Source organism: Phocoena phocoena, chromosome 3 (genome assembly GCF_963924675.1).
Source record: "Phocoena phocoena chromosome 3, mPhoPho1.1, whole genome shotgun sequence".
In the NCBI taxonomy this organism is placed as follows: Eukaryota; Metazoa; Chordata; class Mammalia; order Artiodactyla; family Phocoenidae; genus Phocoena; species Phocoena phocoena.
In genome coordinates this window covers 5,651,734-5,674,521 of record NC_089221.1, presented here as the reverse complement: position 1 = coordinate 5,674,521, position 22,788 = coordinate 5,651,734, and the positions used below count along the sequence as shown (strand labels likewise).

The 22,788-nt window shown below is 42.4% G+C and overlaps 1 pseudogene; it reads right to left on the bottom strand.

Moving 5' to 3' along the window:
• Positions 1 to 7,750: 7,750 nt before the first annotated feature.
• On the bottom strand, positions 7,751 to 9,117 carry LOC136119884 (serine palmitoyltransferase 1 pseudogene; annotated as a pseudogene).
• Positions 9,118 to 22,788: the final 13,671 nt, after the last annotated feature.

The window sequence follows — 22,788 nt, the reverse complement described above, 5'->3', positions numbered from 1 at the left end:
CCAAACAGATGGTTATAAAGCCAGCTGCATATAGTTATTTTTTTGTAAAAACAAATAAAAGGAAGAAAATCAACAGCAGCAAGACTTGAGCCTATTAAATTGCATTGAATTTTATTTCCAGTTCAATTGATAATTTATTCTCTAACCTCAAAATAATCACACAACTCTCAGAGTCAGAAAGAAACGTCATCGGTAAATGGGTTCTCTGGCATCTAAGGCTCGCTGCATTCAATGACGAGTCCTCGGTTCTAAAAGCAGTCATGTCAATACTCAATATTTTATTTCCTGACTTTTTACTTTGACTCTCCCGAAATGGACCCAAGACATTTCTTCCTAAATATGCATATACGATTATCCTCTACAATTTGTCATCAAGTGGTGTACCCAGTTCAATTACAGGAAGTCAGACAATGCCTATTTCAAGGCATCTCAAAATCCAAATGCAATAATGAATTACCAGCTAGAAGGCTGTAAAGCAGAGACGTGTTTCTAATGCGTGAGCCCTGCGTGTACACACTCCCAGAACTGGTTTAAATGTAGCTTCAGTGGCTTCCATTCAGGGGAGCTGCCTAAGGACCAGGCCGGGGGCTATGGGCCTGCTGTGAATTACTCACAGGTCCGCTGGGTCGGTGATGTTACAGTCCGCACTTCACCTGCAGCAATAATGTGGCATAGTTATGTCATTTGCTAAAGGTCACAGGTTAGTATGTGGAGAAGTGGGATGGGAGAGAGGGATGCTGATCCCGGTGCTACCTGGGTGTTACCTTTGCAGACCCTACCTGCCCGCAGATTCTTGAACCTTCCATGATTTACATCTGGTCCTTCAAATTCACTAGGGCTTTACCTCCTAAAGGTATTTATTTTTTAATATTACATTATATATTATAATATAATATCATAATGATATTACAATATATGTTATATACAATATATTACACATTATATATTATATGATATTGCCATTTGTTTACATTATATTTAAATATTTATTTTCAATTGTGTTCAACACAATCGAAGAAAGTTCTCATATACTCACTGTTTCAAAAGTGCCTGCTGAGATTTTTTTCATTTGTTTATTCTGTTTTGTTTCTGTCAAAAATGATTGGCTTATTAACCTTATACCTCTTTCAGAGCGTGAAGTTATGACTTTGCTTAGCTTTATTCTAGGTCATTCTTTGTATTTGAGGGGAAGGCACTTAACTGTCCTTGATGTGCATAACATGAAAATAGCTTCATCTGCGTTCTCTGGGTGCCTTCCTGTGGGCCCCTGCAAAGCTGCCCACCCTCTTTTCTCATATAACCAAGGTTATCTAATGGGTTGACCCTCCACTGGAGAAGTGTATCCGTTCATTACTTACTTTCTGAAATGCAAGCGCTTGGATGCCCTTCAATTAGCAATTCAGAACGTTTCCCGTCTGAGCTACTAAATTAGCCACGGTCAACTCGTGTCTGTCACTTGCTAACATGAGAAAGATGTGCCCCCTCTCCTCTCACTGGCTTTGCCCTGAGCTGGAAGGTAGGGGAGCAGCCCGGCCAGACCACATGAGCTCATCCCCTGAGAGACACGGCTCACAGGCTATGGCTTGGTAATATACTCTCAGCTGTTATTAACTAGAAAACAAACTATGCTTCTCCTGGGCCTGGTCCCTCCCTGTCTCCCCACGCTGTTTCCCTGAAACTAGAGAGATGTGCTGGTGAGAGGTCCCAGGGCATCAGCGGGAAAAGGCCCCGAGAGCGACGCAGTCCTGCCTCACTCATGGCTCAGGCACATTCTCTCCTGCTCTGACTGTCCCCCAGCCTGGCCTTGTCTCCCCAGCCAGAAGCCAGGAGCCTGAGGTTCAGGCTGGGCTCTTGGCAGACAGGCGTGGGCACAGACCAGCCTCCCTGAGTGGCTGTGAGCTGTGATGCCCCCTGGCCTTGGGGGAGGGGACACGGCACTGTGCCAGACCCGCTCTGGAGTTCTGATTAGGAGTTGGGGCTGAAGAATCCAAGAGGAAAAGTGTCCATTTGCCAAGCCCCTTGCCGGGTGCTCACGCTTCACTTGGGGTCCTTGTAGAGAGGTGTGGACCTTGCAGCACCTCTGGGTCTATGCCAATCTGAACGTGATCAGACAAATAGAAATCTATAAAGCACCTTCCCTGTCTTTGCTTTTGCTACCGAGAAACTCTGAGTCAAATCTAATGTTCAACATAGAAACTGTACGATCTTGTGTTCGTAATATCCTTACCTTCTCCTCCTGCTATATGATCTTGAACTTTTGTGTTTATCTGAATGACTCAGCTTCATTTATCTTTTCTTATCAACAGCTTCAAATCCTCTGGAAAGGAAGACAAAGAACACAAAAAGCAAATATTAAGTCATTTACTTTTTCACAGTTTCGAGGTAAATGATATTTTTGCACCATGTCCTCAGATCATTTCTGTCATGGGGCAGGATTTGAGTGAGTTGATGAATTAAATACCTGTAGCACGTGAAAACCATAAGGTTTCCTTCACCTTCACCAGGAGAGGAATGCAGAAACTTCCTTTGATTCTGGAAGAGGACTGCATGCCCGTGCAGGTGTACTGCTGGGGGACAGGGTTTCTTGTGGTTTATTGCATTGGATTTGATTCTTCAGAGCTGATTTTTCATTTATTTGTTCATTCATTCCCTTAACAACCTTATGTAAAGTATAGTCGAAACATGAAAAGCTCAGTGTACTAGAAATTAGAACAGTGTCCTCAGGAAGCCTAAAGAACTGGCTTAGAAATGGATTTTCACTTGAGAATAGCTGACCAGGAAGGAAAAAGGAGGTAGAAGATGGTGTATGCGGAAGGGGTCGGGGATGAGAAAGCATGGGAAGTTTGTGCGCTGAGATCAGAGCGCTAGGAACATGGAGTGGCTTCCTGGGTATGTGACTTGCTCTGTCACACAGGGCCTGGGGCTTAGAACGACCCTGTACTTGGTTTAACGCTCTGCTGTCATCATCTTTACATTTTTCACTTTTGAATAAGTGACCCTGCATCTTAATTTTGCAGCAGGCCTTGCAAATTATGTAGCTGGTCCTAAAGAGAGGTAAGGCGGGAGAACCTGAAAGATGGTGAGAGATGGTGATGGATGATGGATGGTGGATGGTGGATGGTTTTCCACACTGGGGGTTTTGGTGATAGAGTCAGTGGGGGCCTTTAAAAGCCTCCCTTCCACAGCTGTCCCTGCCAGCCTCCTGTTCCTGGGATGAATCATATCTGGGCTCAGTTCCTTCCCCACCCACCTGGACCAGAGTCTTCATCGCCAGGTCTGCTCTCAACCAAGATGTTAACCCTCTGCTCATGGACGCTGCTGGGTCCTCGTCCAGCCTCACAGCTTCTCCAGCACAGCAGGTCAGGCTTGATGGGAAGACACACAGAGATGGAAACTCTATAATTTCTCAAGCCACACCACCCCTTTTACTTGGCCTAATCTGCTCCCTCCCTGCTACCTGCTATGACCCATCAACCCATCAACCCTCCCGTTCCACATGCAGCTCCACAGCCCCACACTCGGATGATTTCCCTTCCTACTTCATTCAGACGGTCCTTCCACCCACTGCATCTTCATCCCCAGTCATCTTTTCCTCTTTGGGAGGACCCCAGGCATCTGGGGGGCAACCCCGTCTGTGCTCACCGTCGCCTCTTTGTGTGACTTTGGACCTGTTTGTAGACTTTTTCTCCTCTGCTCTCAGCTTCTCCCTCTCTTCTGCACTCTTTGCATAAGCCAATAAACAAGCTCAGTTTCCTCTAATCTGAATAAATAAATGCATGTGCAAACGCCCCCTCTTCCCCACCAACTTCTTCAGGCTTCTCTCCTTCCTCGAGCTGTTGTACCTTCACGATCCCAGATGCACAGCTGTGTCCAGTCCCTGCTGCTCCCTTCATGGAGTGTCCTCTTTCCCTGTGACCTGACTTGGCTTTTAGTCCTGGTTCTTTCTCTCTGTCACAGCTCAAGAATCACCTGGTCCAACTTGTAGGTCTACAACCGGGATTCAGACCCAATTCTGTCTGATTCCAGAGTGGGAGAGGAGATACCAAAACAAGGAAGTGGTCACTGAACACACTCCCTGCAACTTCTTTTTTCACCTGCCATGGCTCTACCTTTGGTCTGGAGGCAAATATTCATCCCTCCTCCTCTGTACATGACGCTGGGTCTGAAAACACGAGTCACTTTGGCTGATGGAATGTGGGCAGGCTGATGCAAGTGGCTGCTTTCAGATGCCACCTCATCCTTGGCTCAGCTCCTGCCATCCTGTCTCTCATCCCAGGTGGCCACTGGTCCAGGATGAGAAAACACCTGGAGGAGACCTGAGCCTGACAGTCTGGGGCCCAGTGCAGTCAAGGCCTGCCAAGGCTAGCCAACCCACAGATCCTTAAGCAAGAAGAAGTCTTTGCTATTGGAAACCACTGATGTTTGGGCTTGTTTGATACACAGCATTAGCATAGCAAAAGCTGACTAATACACTCTCCCATATGTTGGTGTTACCAGTACGAAATGAAATACATCCACAAAGCTTACAGAAAAAAGAGAAAGTGAAAATGCTAAGTCCTTAGAAGGCCCACAGGCAAGATGAAGTGAGCTTTTAGTGAAAGCTGTATTTATAGACAGAAGCTTCCAAATCGGTTTTCTGAAAAACACATCAGTAACTGGCTGGTCCACAAATCCCCTCCCGAAGACTGTCATAAAGACCCTTTTTCCCCTTGACCTTGTGATTACATACAGAGGGTGCTCCACGGGAGTATGGCTGCTGCTCTCACCCCCAACCCGTACTCATTCCACCCCAGGGGGTCCCAAAGGAACAGAAGCCCCTCTTCTCTCCTTTCTCCATGCAGACCATGCAGTCTGGTCTGTTGTCTACCCTGCTGCAAGGGCGTTCCCCTAGGAAGGACTTACTCAGTGACTGGGTGAGTGGACAAGCAGAATTGAGGGATGCAGGCACAAGTCCATTTTTATCACAGACATAACTACATTTTAGAGGAAAAAAAATGTTATTGGTAGTAAAGTTTTATCCCTAGTGGCTTGACACCTACATTATTTCTCAGCTGGTCCCTAATTCAGTCAGGCAGGAAAGAAAGGGCTGTTAATGAATAATCTCCTAAGGCTTCAAACTAAAATAATTTACAGTAACATAATTTAGAGTGGTATAAAAATCATATATGTCAGGGAAGAAATCACTGGGTTTGCATCTGAGATCCATGAAGGGGTAAGCAAGAGGTACCCTTCTGTAACTTATGCACTGCCTACCTTGGAAGAGCATGGCATATCCATGTCAAAGACCTTTCGATGAAGGAGGTTCCCATATTAAGATGTGGAACAGGCTAAACTATGGGAAACTACCTTAAATCAATTAAATTTGTCCTTTTGTGTTAGAACAGTGATCAATTGTAGCATAAATAATGGTTTGGACCTTGAAGACACCTGTCGATGCTGCTCAAATGTTAATGAGACAAACACTCCTGCTAAAGATTTTTAAAAAGTATATCTACCATTCAGACATACTTGGTACGTTCAAAACACTGCCTCTTGCCAAAAGGACTAACAGCAGTAATGGACCATGGAAGCTTCTGTAAAAGGCATGTGAAGACAGCTGATAATTGAAGTTGGAAGGACCTTAATGAATTGCTAGTTGTTACTACCAATTTTCTAGGCTTGCACCAAAGTTTCCATCTCTAGCAACTTCAACATAATCAAGTCTTTGGAAGTATGGAGAGTCCATAGAATGAGAATGTTTTCCAGGAACATTTTTCTGGAACATCTCAGGCTGACTCTGTGCAGAGGGGACTTTCCCTATCAGGGTCTCAACCTTCCCACCATCTAGGGAACTTCATATCCTCCCACTTGTAAGAAGGATTTAAGCAAAACTTTACTAAGTAAGGAAAACTTGTTTTCTCATTTATATTTATCAAAGATAAATACCAAGTCCTCAATCTACTTAGAAAAAACAGTTTAAGCACATCAAATTGCTATCATTCAAGCCAATAATGAAACTTCACATTTACGTGATTTCCATACTGCTCTCCAAGCAAATGTGTCTTATTCACTGGAAAGATCTGTTAATAGTTCAGAGACCCCCTTTACTACCTTCTCTGACCCCAGGAGTCTGTCGATCAATTGAGATACACTGATTTAAAGGATCTGCCTACTAAAATCCTATGCGTAAACCTCTGCCAATAATCCTACAACAATTAAATACTGCCAGGATAGAGGGAAGTTTTTCCATTCATTCACCTAATTGGATAAGAGTTTCTTACTTCACCCAATGTCCAACTTGGAAAATTACAAGTTGATTGAGGAAGGAATGAAAAACAGAGAGATAGGGGTTAATGGAAATAAAAGTGGGGAAAGTGCACATAGAGCTGACTTGTATGAGATTCCACAGTGAGCCTTCATGGATGTACAGAGGTTGGTAAAGTGTCCTGGGGAAGACGGATAGGATGCTATAAGCAAAAGCAGTGCCCCAATCCTTTGTTTTTTGTTTGTTTTTGTTTTTTAATCAGGAATGTAGGTTTATTTCATTAAAAACAAAGCAGATTCATCCCCCAAAGAGTACTGTATCCTTTAAAGCTGTAGCAATCACAAGGCACATATGTACAAAATACCTCAAGCAAAATAGAAACTAAACATTAAAAATAAATGTTATTTAAAAAGATGTTGAAGACCATTTGTTAATATGAACATACATTATAAAATGACATTTTCAATATAATTTTATTCCTTTCCCTTTAATAATAGTTGGAGTAATAGTGTAATATTTATGTACTATTCTGGGGCACATATCACAAACATTTATACCACCCAACTTGGTTTGCTAAGGGAAAAACAGATAGCTGAAGCACAGCTTAAAATTTTTATTTTTAGTGCTTTCACATCTTTTTTAGATATCTGGAATTCATAAGCTGAAAAGAAATAAAGGTCTCATTTTCTTAGCTTAGAAAAAGCCTGTAGTTATACATCTCCAGGAAACCCACTATACAAAGAAGAATACATTCCAGATATTCTAAAATATCAAGGACATGATTTCTATTTTGGGATCATCACAATAATCCTCCTCTGAAAACAGATTAGAAGTCAACACATAATGAACGTAAAGGCCAACTTACTAAAATAAAATAGTATTTGATTTAAATTGTTGCTCACTTAGGAAGTATAATGACTATTCTCTGGTCAAGGATGCCAAGATTCACTGTTATAAACGATGCAACATCAGTATTTAGTGTATATAAAAATTCTAGGATTCAATATATTATAATGAAAAGTTTATAATAATCACACAGAAAGTATTCCTCTATATATTAACCACGATTGAGTTTCACACGACGAAGACTGAAAAAGATATGGTTGAATTAGATCTTCAATACCTTTTGTAACATATATGCTGAATTGCCTCTAAGCTTTAATGTTGCAAACAATTTTCTATGAGATGTTAAGGAGTGCTCACAATCTTTACCATTAGAAGGGAAAGAAGAGAACCTGAAGCTCCATTTTTAAACAATGACAACAAAAAGAAGAATATAAAAACCTAGTGTTAATAAAACATTTAAATAGTATAAAATAGCAGAATTTAAATATCAGTTATATGCTGTCATTACTTGGGCTTTTGGATGTGTTTTCTTTTAAGTAACCAGCATCCTTCTCATGTAGTGACACCCCGTCTTGTACCCGCAGGCCCCCTCTGGCTCGCCCTGCAGTGACTCTGAGGTCTGTCTGCGTGTTGCGTGGTGAGCCACCACCAGGCCCCAGACTAAAGCAGCATGGTCTGAGCCACCTTGCTGATCGTGGACACAGCTTTCTCCAGTTCCTCTTCTGTTTGTTCCCCTGTGACCACAACCCTAATGCACAGAGGAGGGAGATACTTCTCTTCTTTCTCCAGGTAGTGCTCCTGAGTTCACATGATGCCTCTGTCCATGCACTGAGTTGCAATTTCCTGAAGTAGTTTAACCTCTCTTTCTCGACACCCAGTGCTCTCTTCCAGCAGGAAGTGAAATGCCAGAGAAATGAACTCACCCACCACTTTTAATCCAGAAATGCCTTGTAAAGCTTTATGGATTCGTTTACACTTTTCCTGGATTTTCTTCCATGATGTTGAGGGTCTCAGTGGCAGCAGCAGCTAACAGGGGAGGAGTAACGAAGCTGAAAAGCAGTATCCCTGGCCGGAAAGTCACAAACGGTCAGTTACGGAAGACTTACCACAGCAAAAACCCCCAACAGAAGCAAGTGAATTCTCCGTGTTGGCACTGATAAGATCAATATGATCAATACTGATTCCAAAATGCTCAGTGACTCCTCAGCCATGCTCCCCCAGGACTCCAAACGAAAGGCTTTCCTCCAGAAAGATCCTTGCGTTATATTTGTAATTTAACTGAACCAGTTCTGGAAGAGGGCAAATCGTTCCAGTATTCATGTACAATGCCTCGACTACAATGAAACGTCGAGTTACACGAGCCTTGCAAGGATTCTTTTCATCTTCAGTCTCTTGTTCTTTTAGTGGTTGTTCCAGGTCATCCGTATCATTATGGTTAAATAGCTTACTGTCACTACGTGATGCCTGTAATCCCTTCTGAATAGCAAAGCAGGCAGCTTTATCTACAGACACAGTGTCCCCTCTCTTACAGTAAGCAGCAGTAGCGCTGGCTATCACGGCAAAGCCATGAGTGTATAATGGCTGCTTCTGTCTTCATAAATTTTGCCAGGTGGTCTTCCAAATCCAAGTGCACAACAAATGTGCCATAAAATCCTCTAGGTCCACAAGTTCCCACACCATACGTCTTTAGAGATGCCAAAGCGGCTGCCTTGAGCCTAGGGTTATCCAACAATCCAAGAAAATTGAATGAGGCAAAGTTTATACCTTCTTTTCCATTCACCACAATGTTATACCTTTTGGAGGGCCTGAAACGATGCTATAGTTGACAGCAGGAAGGTCTCTTGAGACAAGAGAAACAAGAGGTTCTGGTTGCCAAGCTTCAATCAGTTCTTCCTTTTCCTTGACTGTAAGATCAGAACTCGTTCTTGTAGCTTGTGTGTTTTAGAGAAAAGAAGTCTGATTAGCCAGAGTATTAAACTTCCTTCCAAAATAAGATGATAAACAGGAACCTTAATGAAATTATCCATGTCAGGTCGTCTTTTCAGCTGTACATTTCCAGGATAAAGGTCAGGCTGACTTTTATGTTTTACACAGCTAAACACACTAAGTGCATGTAGAAGATTCCAGATAATAACTAAGCCCCCATCAGTCCGTTATGGGGTGCTATATTCCAATAGGTTGTCATTGGAAAGTCATTTTAAAAATGTATTTAGAAATGGAAATACAAATAATTTTCAAATATTAGACAGAAAGAAAACAATGAGGATTCACAATAGTCAAAAAAAATTCAGAAGTTGGGGACAGGGAAACTGCTAACAATTTCATATATAAACTTTCAGGTCATTGCACAAATAACTTTAAAACTACGTACATGTTGCATATGTTTGGGTACACAGCAAGACTCCTCAAATTCTGCATACACAGTGCACAGAAATTAGAAGCAAAACCAGAAATCTAAGACTATTTTTAAAATTTGCTGATCCCTCCTGAATGTAATTCAGTTAAGAGTGAGGACTCTACCAAAACAATCCTTTTGGTTTCATCAATAATCAGATTATAGTTGACAAACGTAAGTCCAAGTCACGAGTTAAACATTCCACTCCACAGAGAAATCATCCTAAGAAAAGTTTAAATGTCTACTGAATTAATAAAAATCGCAAATGTGGCTTCATTTCTTCCCTAGGAAATGTGACATCCAGGAGGACTTCTCACTTATGGTCAGTACCGGGGTATAGAAGTTACATAGTAAGAGGGCAGTCTTCAGAAAGGCAGCAACAATATATAGTAGAAATTACTCATTTCTTAAAAAAAAAAAAAAAAAAAAAAGAAATCTTAAATCTAAGTGGCTCATCTTAGTCACTGTAATCTATCTAAGGGTGGACATCACCTAAGCCCTACTTGCTCTCTTAACGGTTTTTTGTTTTTCAAAACGTCCTGATGGGTTCTACAATGATACATCTTGCATCATCACCCTTGCCAGTAAGTGCAATATTAAGTTTTAAGAAAATTATCAAAAGAAAACTGAGATTCACTTTAAATGAATGTAAGCCCTGTAAGCACAGGGACTTTTACCTGTTCGCTCACTGCACTATTCCCAGCATCTAGATCTCTGCTGTCCAATACTGTAGCCACTAGCACCATTCAACTACTTAAATACACATCTAAATTAAATTAAATGGAAAATTCAGCCCCTCGGTTGCACTAGGCCTGTTTCAAGTGCTTAATAACCGCATGTGGTTAGTGGCTACTGTACTGAACAGCTCAGCGGGCACCCAGAAAGTTCTGTTGCACAGTACATGGGCACTCACTAAATGTCAAATGAATGAACATGCTCCAAGACTGACATTTTAAAATTTCATATTATCTTACCTACCTGAAATAGCTGGCCTTTCAAAACATCTCCTAACTAGTCTTTCTTTAAAAATTTACTAAAATAGTTGTATCTTTACAAGACAGAAAATGGGACGTGTGCAGAAGAGTGATAAACTATTTCATATACCTAAATCATTCGGCTTCCTTTCTAACCCTATGTCCGAACAAAAACAGACAAAAGTCCAACTTATGACAGTTCTTTCCCCTATTCCCTGCTCCACAGTTCTGAGAACCTGTCTTCCCTAGGACCTCTCCAGACTGAGATTTTGCACTCTCCTTTCATCACTCCGTTTTGCCATCAGTCCCAACTCTCGTTTTTGACTAGCCTCTCTCCTGTACCCGGGCAGGACCTGGAGAGGGCTCCGAGCTCTCAGCAGCACAGAAACGAGACCCCCGGCTCTGGCTCCATCCCGTGCCTCCTGACATTCCGCCGCTGGGAAATATGTGTGCCTGTGAGACTTTCCAGCCAGGGACGCCAAGGGTCTGAGTGTCACCCGGCCTGCCCCGCCCAGGCCTCAGACCAAAAATCTACACAAACCGTCCACTTCCCCAGGGCTGGGTGTGCCCCAGTCCTTATTTGGACCGCTAGTGGGGAATTCAGAAATCCAATCATTTAAATGGCTTCCACATCTGATGGTGTCATTCCAAAAGTCAGTTGATGAGACGTATTCAAAGAGGTTTCCAGTGAATTTCATAACCAAGGGGCTTTGTGTAGATGACGAAGATGAGAAGACCAAATACCACATTCAAATTTATATAAATGGGAGAATTCTAAGATGCCACCCTAAGATTTCCCACCTTAATCCCCAGGACTGTGAATGTAATGAGGTATCACATCCATGATTATGGTATGTAACAGTGCAAAAAGGGATCTTGCTGATGTAATTAAGGTTTGTTATCAGTTGACTTCCAGTTCATCAGAAGAGGGGTTATCCAGGCAGATCCAATCTAATATTTGAGTCCTGAACAGCACAGAGTTTTCTCTGGCTGATGGCAAAAGGAGAAGTCAGAGAGAATCAAAGCATGAGGATTCCACACATAGTTGCCGGCTCTGAACATGGATGGGGCTGTATTAACTATGTTTCTTGTTTTCTTCAGGTTTATGCTGGGACATATGGGGCCTTGCTGATCCTGGTGGGGTGGCCCCTTCCAGAGCTGTATAATTTCTAAAGATAGTGAACAATTCACCTGAAGAGCACCCTTCAAATGCAGACCAACAGATCCAGAGCCCACACCCCACCCACATTTTCTACCAGGTTCTAATACTCTCTGTCACTATCTATCTGCTGTAATCACTCCAGAGCTGGGTACCAGATAACTAGGGACAGCCCCATGACCCAGAGCCCTGAAATTATTCAATCTAGCCAATCCTAAGCCTGCTTACCCTGCCTCTCCTATTTCTTCCCTTAGAAACCACAATAAAGTCCCCTGATCACACTTGCCCTAACACCCTCTGCCTTTTGGACACCCTGGTGCTTCCCCATGTGGCCCACCTGTGGAGTGGCATGCCCCTTCCCCAAAGGAACTGTGAGTAACAAACTTTCTTTTCAGTGGCAAGTATCTCTTGATCTGTTGGTCTTACTGACTCTCAAACTTTCTATTAATATTTTAAATTCATTTAAAATTAATACTTTAAAACAGGGGCCATGTGCAAGGACCAGAGAGCAAGTGAGGGGACCCCAGGAGCAAACAGAAACCCCTGGCCAACAACAAGCAAGGAAAGGGGAACTTTAGTCCTATGACTGCAAGGAACTGAATTCAGCCACCACCTGAGGGAGCCTGGAAACGTCTTCCTCCCCCAACACCCCAGATAAGAGTCTTGTTGGACCAACTCCTTGATTTGCGTCCATGAGATGCTCAGCAGAGAACCCAGCCGAGCCTGCCCAGACTTCTCAGCTAAGGAACTGGGGTTTTGTCTTAAGCCCCTAAGTTTGTGATAATTTATCACGCAGCATAGAAAGCTAATACAATATACATAAAGATGCTACATATGCACATTCATATATTGTATGTAGGCTGCTGCCTTAAAATGTTTATACAATTTAAATTTGGTGTACTTCCTCAAATCCAGATAAATCATATCAGCTCGTTTACATTTTCAGGACACAGGAAGCATTTTCATTCCAGTGTTGAATGGAATTCAAAACTACTAAACAGTTGCCAAAGCACTGAGCAGAGGTCAGCCCCCTATGGTTTGTGCATCTCCACGTGGTTCATAATGGCGTTAAAGCCACAGGGACAACAGCCCAGGATGCATTTGTCTGGTGTTCTTTGATGAGGCGTGAATTGCTCATCTTTTAATACTAAGATTCCTGTGCCAGCTGGAAGTGTGTGCACAGTGCCTTTCTTGTCTCTGGCCCCGATGAGCACGGAGATGCAAACACCAAATAGCCAGCAGGCCTACCATGGTCAGCTGTTAGCAGTGAACAAGACAGACACCTTGGGCACATTGACAAATTGGTACATATGTTACATGACAGATTCCTTCAGTGGAACAATCCTGTCTCATACAGCATCAAAAACAATGCGGTCCTGAAAATATAGTCCGTTTTGACAAATAGTTGTTTCCAATCTTAATCAGAAGGTTATGGTATGGATATAAATTTTTTTTTTTTTTTTTTTTTTTTTTTTTTTTTTTTTTGGTGGTACGCGGGCCTCTCACTGTTGTGGCCTCTCCCGTTGCGGAGCACAGGCTCCGGACGCACAGGCCCAGCAGCCATAGCTCACGGGCCCAGCCGCTATGCGGCATGTGGGATCCTCCCGGACCGGGGCACGAACCCGCGTCCCCTGCATCGGCAGGCGGACTCTCAACCACTGTGCCACCAGGGAAGCCCTGGATATAAATTTTTAAAAGCAAATTTTAAAGTTTAATGCATGTGTATTGCACACCTGTCATATTTATGGTTCTGAGCCAAGTGCTAGGACAGGGCGTGGGATAAGATGGATGCAGCCCAGTGTCCCCCTTCAAACCAGGTATACGCATAAACCTCTTCCTTCTCTGCAGATGTTCTCTTCAGAAAGATCTGAGGGTCCAAATCCCCGGATCCGGCGACATCCGTGATGCACCTGCTTTGGGAATTCGGGTCTGAGTCTCCACAGCCACCTTCCCATCAGGACGCACAACCGAGGCCATACATCTGCTCTCTGTCATGCTGGAGGTTTCTGTTCCACCACACATGGTCTTCGGATGTCTGTCAATGAGCTGTCACTCTCCCTGGCACTGGGAGAGCAGAGAATTAAAGGGTGAAATTCTTTGAGACACTCAGAAAAAATGCTTTCCTCTTGAGCTTTTTCATTTACTTCATGATCAGCACCGTGGCTCTTATTCTAATTTGCCTCCACACTAATTGCCGTTTCTCAACATTAATGGACCCAGAACCACACTTAGCAACTGCTAAATGGCTCTGCATGACTCATCTGGGCCAGAGACTGGCGTTCTCTTCTGTGTGCAAACCCGGCCGCCCCTCCCCACAGGGGCTGCATCCTGGCCCGGGACAGCCTGCATCTCACTGCAATGCCAAGCCCCTTGGTCCAGAAAGATTGGAGCCCTAAAACCTCCAGTTTTCAAGACAGACTCTCACTTGCATGAGAAGGCCTACTGGGCTTGGGAACGGACACAAATTTGGTCTCAGATATGCTGGAGCAAAGCCCAGATGGGACTGGGTCGTGTTGAGTGGAAGTGCAGTCTTATATTCTCTATTCCACACTATCAGTCTCATCTTCTTTTTGATCTTATCTTTTGTGGGGAGGTGGGATGATCTGAATAAAGGAAAAAACCCAAAAGCGAAGAAGAGAGACTAAGAAAGCATGACTCCATAGCAGTCACTGACCTCTGAAATCACGGTGGTTAGTCTCAGTGTTCTCCACGTGAATATGTGTGAACACGTGTGAACATGTGGTCTCCCCTTGTGGCTTGTCACTTGGGAACAGCCTTCCAGGCGACACACACACTCCAGTGATGAGGATGATCTCAGACTCTAGAAGTCTCAATACAGAAAAATAATACCTTTTTACCCAAAAAGTATTCTGTTCTGGAATAACCAAATCAATTCTTCATCCATAATTGAGAAAATGTAAATCAATCTCAAAGTTCCATACAGGCTTTACCAAATATTTTTATGTGTCAGGAAGTGTGCTAAACAAAGACACCGCAAAGGGATACAACCAGATCATGTCCCACACACACACCCCCAAAGTCTCCCATCTCACTTGAAGCCCTTGTACCAGCCCCAAGGCCCGGTGTGATCTAAGCCCCAGACCTCAGCTCCCACCGCCAGCCTCTTGAACTCTGTTCCAGCCACACTGGCCTCCTTCCTGTCCTGTGAATGTCAACCAAGTGCCGACCTCAGGACTTTGCACAGCTGTGCACTTAGCCTGGAATACTCTTCCCAGCCACCCACAAGGCTTATTCCTTCCTGTCCTTCAGGCCCTCACTCTAAACGTCACTTTCTCCAGGCTTTCCAAGGACACGTTATCCAAAATTACGCCCCCATCCTATTACCCTCTATTCCTCTTGCCTGGTTCAGAATGAACAAGATAAGATGGGGAGAAGGAATGTGGAGTCCAGAGGTCCAGAAGAGCCTGGATCTGACCATATTACAGATCAAAACCAATCACAAGCCCATCTTGTAAGGGTCCATGCCCACCCTGTGGGTTCATGGTGACTCCAACCTCACTTGTCCCCTTGAGCCATCCCTGTTGGCACAGTCACAGATGAAAGAGCAATGTCTTCGTGTGTTTACAGAACAGAGATACCATGGGAGCAACGACTTTGTTTTCCCCACGCTGTATCCCTGTGCTCAGACAGTTCCTGCCCCACGGGAGATTTGTTTGCTCAGAAGGGGTTCCACAAGTAGGAGAGGCACCCCTTTTTCTCTTCTCCCTATTTCCATTCCTGCTACATAGGATGCAGACATGATGGCTGGAACTCCAGCAGCCTCTTGGATCATGATTTGCATACAGTGATAGGAGCCACATGCTGAGAGTGGCCAAGCAGGAGGAGACTAGACCTGAGGACATGCAGAAACTCTCACACCAGCCTGGACTGCCCCCCACCGAACGTCTCCTGATAAAACAAACCCTTATGATTTAAAGCACTATTATTTGGGGTGGGGGGGTGTCCGTTAAGTGCTGTCAGTACATTCCAGCCAATAGCAGAGGCACATCTGTAACTAAACAAGTTGTGTTTATTACTCATTACAGTGAGAGGGAGTTCACAGTGTGGGAATCCACCAGGCATCTCAGTAAAAGCATAAGAGAGAAGGCTTATCATAGGATTTAGTCTTTGTGCCTAACAGAAAGCCAATACTACAAAAATGTGGTTGAATGAATAAAGTGTAAGAAAAAATAATCTGGAATGTAACGTAGCTCTTTTATATCTGATAAATACAAATTTAACTTATATTATATTTCCTCCATTCTCAAACCAATAAAAGGAAGCAGGGTTCCTTAGAAAAATGGCTAATTCTAGAACAAGATGAGCCTGGAGCATCTAATAAGCCAGAAAGTAAGGGAATGCTCAGAAAAAAAAGAGATGACCCACAAGGTCCAGTGACACAGGAGCCAGATGAAATCTCTCCCAATGTCCCCAAACTGGAACAACAAAATAAAGTCCTATTGGATCATAACCTAAGTATAAATTATCAATATCTGTGAGTCCATACTGATATAAATAGATAAATAAATAAATGGGGGTGAAGAGACAAATCTCCCATGTGGAAGAATTCTAAATAAATGATGTGGATGCTCTGCCCTCAAGGAGATGAACTATAACTCCCCTCCCCATAAGTGTGGGCTGCACGGAGTGACCACCTTCCAAGGACTGAGGAATGGAAGGAGTGGGGTAGCTTCAGAGAGCAGAACCTGGACTACAGGACCTCAGCCAGGTCCACACCAACAGTGGTAAGTCATGTTGATGGTGCATACCCTTGATAGGATGTGATGACAAGTGTATATTACCTCTGTGGTCCTCCTCCCCAAAAGCCATAAACCTCATCCAACCATGAGAAAAACTTCAGGCAAATCCCAATAGAGGGACACTCAACAAAAAACGTGCCCAGTACTCCTCAGAATTGCCAAGGTCATCAAAAGCAAGGAAAGTCTGAGTACCTGCCAGGGCCAAGAGGAGCCTAAGGAACCATGATGACTCAATGTAATGTGGTGTCTAGGATGGGATCCTGGGACAGAAAAGGACATGAGGTAGAATCTGAGGAAGTTGGAATCAAGAATGGAGTTTAGTTAACAGTAAAGTCTAGATATTGACTCGTTAATTGTAACAGGTGTACCAATCCATGTAAGATGGTAACAATAGGGAAAGCTGAGTGTGGGGTGTATGGGAACACTCTGTGTTATCGTTGACATTTTTTTGTACCTATGAAACTGTTCTTAAATTAAAAGTTGGTTTTTTAAAAGGCCAACAAATATACATTAATAAATTTTCAGGTAATTTTTTATAGTTTCAAGGAAATGATCATGACAATGTTATAGAGCACAGGAAAATATTAAAAGTTTTTTATATTCACTTTAAGTAGCTAAAATACACTCATACTAAATTTGACAGAGGTTGCATACATATAGATACATATAAAATCCTAAAATATTGTCAAATTGAGTTAAAGTGTATCAAAAGAACATTCTAATGAAATATGGAGTTTAATATCTATTACTACAATATCAATCTATCACTTCAAAGGGTCAAATAAGAAAACAAATTTTCAATAGATGCTTTAAAAGTTTTTAGATATAATTCAATATTACATATTAAAATTCTTAGCAAAACAGAAATTTAAAAAACAATAGATGGTTAACATGATAAAGAACGGTGGTCTTACATCAATAGGCAAAATCTATTTAAAACTCAAGTGGCATTCCCACTGAAATCAGAAATAAGTCCACTATTTATGCCTGATAAGTTCACTAGTGTTATCTGGACATTGAACGTAGAACATAGTTTTCTGGACATTGAACATATTATAAGGTGAGAATTAGAAAGAAGGAGAAACCCCACTAGAAAAGAGGCAAAAGTATTATATTTTTAAAAGACATCATTGTACTTCTAGGGAAAAAAATGAAAGAACCCATTTTTTTAAAAGGCATCAGATGTCACTTACGTGTAGAATCTAAAATATGACACAAATGAACTTATCTACAAAACAGAAACAGACTCACAGACATAGAGAACAGACTTGTGGTTGCCAAGGGGGCGGGGGGTGGGGGAGGGATGGACTGGGAGTTTGGGGTCAGCAGATGCAAACTATTATATACAGGAAGGGTAAACAACAGGGTCCTACTGTAGAGCACAGGGAACTATAGTCAATATCCTGTGATGAAACATAATTGAAGAGAATATGAAAAAGAATATATATATATTCTTTTTACATATAACTGAATCACTTTGCTGTACAGCAGAAATTAACACAACATTGTAAATCAACTGTACTCCAACAAAATAAAAAAAATTTAAAAGGCATCAGGGGGACTTCTCTGGTGGTGCAGTAGTTAAGAATCCACCTGCCAATGCAGGGGACACGGATTTGATTGCTGGTCCGGGAAGATCCCACATGCCGCAGAGCAACTAAGCCGATGCACCACAAAGACTGCACTCTAGAGCCCTTGAGCCACAACTACTGAGCCCGTGTGCTGCAACTACTGACGCCCACGCACCGCAACAAAGAGTAGCCCCCACTAGCCACAACCGGAGAAAGCCTGCGTGCAGCAACAAAGACCCAATGCAGCAAAATTAATTAATTAATTAATTTTTTAAAAAGGCATCAGAATTTATCAGAAAGTGCAGTAAGTTTGTCAGGTTCAATATACATGCAAAGTACTATAACTTTATATAATCAATAACTTGTTAGAAAATATACAAGAAAAAACTCAACAAAAAATACAAAATACCTGTCCAAAATGAGTGAGACTAGATCCTGCGAAGATAGCCAAGGGCCAAAGAGAAAAAGGAAATCAGTCACTAACAAGACTTAGAAATGGATCAGGGGAGAGTCTTATGGAAGGAGCCACACCAGAGAATTATGAGACACCTTTTATTGCAGAAATATCATAAAGGGTGGTAAGCATGGAGTCTATTGGATTTGGGGGGTGACCCTCTACAACTATCCAGTGATCACTGAAACCCCATGATCGTGTGTGTGTGTGTGTCTGTGTGTGTGTGTGTGTGCACTTGAGAAAAAAGACACAAAAAACTTTTGAAGATTTCTTCCATCAGAAGCTAGATCTAAGTCTCAGACATTCCCACAGTTTTGACCACTTGAGTAGACTGCTCAACTCTTCCAAAAAGTAGAAATCAAGACCAGGAAAGAGTGGTCACTCTGGAAAATTTGCTGCAAGAAAACAACTTTTTCACCCGTTTTCTTTTGTGCTCAACATTCCATCAGCAGCAGTCCCCCTGCTGACATACACCTCAGCTAATGATTTTAAGAAATCAATTTATTTTTCTAAAGTCCAACAAGGGGATGGACTTCAGTATAGGTAGTACTTGTTCAATCCCAAACTCGAAGAATTGAGAAATAGTTACTGAACCATCGATACACTCATGAAAAAGAAAAAGGAATCTAAAATGCAAACATGATTTTAGGTCTAAGGGCAGCCTTCACAGTCACTAACTTTGGGGACTATTTCTTATATATATCTTAAGAGCTTGGAGGTATAATTGATACACAAAGAACTGCACATATTTACTGTACAAATTGATGAGTTTGAACATATGCCTGCAGTTTAGATACTATTACCACAATCAAAGGAATAGACATTTGCAACACCTCCCAAGATTTCCTTGTGTCCCTTTGTCTTTGGTTTTTGGTTGTTTTTTTTTAATGCATTCACTAACTTTGAACTACTTTTCTAAAATGCAGCAGAAAATAATATTAATAATATGTAAACACACAAATACAAACATACACATAAAATCTACTGCTTAAAAGCTGAACACTTAGAGTTTGGTCCAGAGGATTACTAAATTACCTCCTAGTTTTTCAGGTTTCACTCATTTACATGGTAAAACTATAGCTAATTAAAAACATAATAAATGAAAGGAATAATGAAAAGAACATAAAACTTGACTCAAACTGAAGACACCAGGATTCAAATTCCCTGAATAAATCACTAAACTATCTGATCCCTCATTTTCTCACACCATCAGCGAATGTGTGTAAATACAGTTCATAATGGTAAATTACTACATAATTGGGAAATATAATTTCACCAACCTACCTACCCATTTCACAGCAAACTAGTCAAAATATGAACCTCTAGAAGAAAATGATTTTGAACTGCTTGTGAAAGCAAAGGAAAGACCTACATATGAAATAATATGAATATGTAGTGCCTAAATATCCATACAGGTAGCCAAATTTCCCATGAAAAACTTGAACTTTATCCTAACTCACATCTGTACTATTTTATGATGTAAATATTTCACCAAAATTTCACTTTATTGCAAAACAGGCCAACCTCCTCCAGACAAGTTTTAAAATGCAGTTCTCTTTTTTTTTTTCTAAGATGTGAACCAAGAGATAATTAGGACAAATTAAAGCAGATGAAAGTTGCATCGTACAAGGGATTGAATCTCCATCAAAAGAAGCCGGAGACAGGGACTTCCCTGGTGGCACAGTGGTTAAGAATCCACCTGCCAGTGCAGGGGACACAGGTTTGAGCCCTGGTCTGGGAAGATCCCACATGCTGGGGAGCAACTGAGCCCACGTGCCACAACTACTGAACCTGAGCTCTAGAGCCCACAAGCCACAACTACTGAAGTCCGCGTGCCTAGAGCCCATGCTCCACAAGAGAAGCCACCACAATGAGAAGCCCAAGCACTGCAGCGAAGAGTAGCCCCCGCTCGCCGCAACTAGAGAAAGTCCGCACACAGCAATGAAGACCCAACACAATCAAAAGTAAATTAATTAATTAATTAATTTTTTTAATTAAAAAAAAAAGCTACAAGGAGATATTGTACAACATGGGGAGTAGAGCCAAAATTTTATAACTATAAATGGAGTTAACCTTTTAAAATTGTGAATCACTGTGTTGTACACCTGTAACTTATATAATATTGTACATTAACTACACTTCCATAAATAAACAAGCAAGAGTAAAATGTAAATATTAAATTTAAAAAATAAAAAGTAAATTTCATTTGTGCCTTGTTAAGTAAGCATCCAATAATAACTTCTCTCAAAAGCTGTGAGGTTTTTCCATATCAACAGAAAGTCTGACCTGTTTGTCTGCCTCTTCCCCACCTACTGGTCGTCCTCAGGTCCCCGGTGACAGAGGCAAGCAGTCTGGCTGACAAATGTCACTGGCAGCCATCTCATCTGTGATGGAAACCCCAGGAGCTCATGAGACCTCCTGCAGGGCAGTGGCTGCCACTGTAGCCGTGACCTGTGGTCCAGCTCACTCACGTGAGTTGAAAGTTCAAGTACCAAATGCTTCCTGACAATGACTGTCCAGTCCTCTGTGAACCCAAGAGTCAGAATCATCCGTTTTAAGTTATTTTCTTTGTATTTGAGCAACTGAACCAAGGGAAATAAAACAGCCCCTGGGTCAACAGAGATGGTGGCTTCCCTAAGAGATGGTAGATGTACCTCATCTGCAGAGAGAGGCTCTGGGGGAAGGACAGAGGGACCTGCAGAGAGAGGGTGGGAGGAAACACAGACTTGGACAAAAAAACATTTATAAAGAGAGAAAACCAGCCGGGTTTCTGTGTTTCCAAGAGAGGGTAGTGGGCAAAACATGTGAGGCGAACCATGCAAGTGGTGTGATTAAGGGAGGTTAGAAAGTTTAATCAAAGAGGAGTCTGGGAAGGAGGATAGATTTCTAAAAATCGTAGCAGCGTGATGCCAGCAGCAGGAAGGAAGAAGGGGAAGGTGAACCCCTTTTTGCACCAAGACCAATCCAGGGAGCTGCAGAGAGGGTCTGGACCCCAAAGGACTCATTTATTCAGCACAGGGAACCTTCTTAGAGCACAGTAAGGACTGAACAGACTGACGTGTCTCTGTGCCAGTCCTTTGTGTGCAGAAGCTTCTGCATACCAGACTCAGTGATTGAGGCCCCAGGCCTCTCTCTCTTCAGGGGTCTTCTCACCTCTTCTGGAGCTGGATCTCAGCAAAGACCCCACCCAGACATGCTTCCTGATACCCCAAGGACCCACCAAAAGGGCACTTGAGGGATTGGAGCCACTTCATACGGTTTCGCCTGTGGCCAAGGAATTTCGGTTCCTACCACTTTGGGCCAATCTAGTGACACAAATAGTACCCTAATCCAGCATTTTAACCATCAAAATAGACTGTTCCATACAATCCTGTCTAATCTCCCAGTTGAGGTAGACACACTATCTTTTTTTTTTAACCAAAGTAAAACAAATTTAATTTCATATGTGCAGGGGCAAAGCTATGGGACCCAAAGAAGTGACAAGGGCAGGCAATTTTTATACCTTTTAGACAAAAAAACAATCAATTTGATTTTTTTTTTTTTTTTTTTGCGGTACACGGGCCTCTTACTGTTGTGGCCTCTCCTGTTGTGGAGCACAAGCTCCGGACACACAGGCTCAGTGGCCATGGCTCACGGGCCCAATAAATTTGAGAAGAAGTGATAAGACAAAGAAGTCTGGGCTTGGGGGAGTTAATTAGTAAATAAGTAACAAGGTTTGTTTATACAGCCTTCTCAGCCCTGAATTCCCTATTTCTGGTGATAAGGATGTCTCTCTACCTCCTGGTACAGGGAGGGCCCCTTTCACATGGGAGAGTTATTTCCTCCTCTTAAGGGGATGAAGGAGGGTCAGAATGCTTTTCTTGTGCTGGCTGTTTCTTAAGTAAATTTAACTCAAAATAATCAATATGCCAAAGTGGTGTATTTGGGGGTGGCCTGCCCTGAACGCCATCAGTTCCCTCCTCTGAAACTTCCCTGGAAATTTCACAGTTTGGACGCTGAGTTGGTAGATTGTTCCATATCTCATTGAACCAGTCTCTTGGCCCAGAGAGTAGGTCAGTCTAGTCAAACAGTTATGTCCAATTTCGGGAGGTATTCTAAAGTGGGCACCCCAAATTAGGCCTCTATGGTGCAAAGAAATCAGGTATTTAATAAGAGGTATTTCTATGGAAACAAAAGAAAAACAAAGGTTAACGGTTGGAGCAGATTATAAACCCAGCCTGACCCTTGAGGGCAGCCGGTCGAAGATTTCTAGATGTTGGACTCGAAGCGTCTTCAGATGGAACAAAGGCAGGCAGTGGCAATAGGAAAGATTTTTCTGGTTTGCAATTTGAATGTCTCTACTGGTCTTTCTGAGTGGCCCATACAGCACCAGGCATTAAGATTGT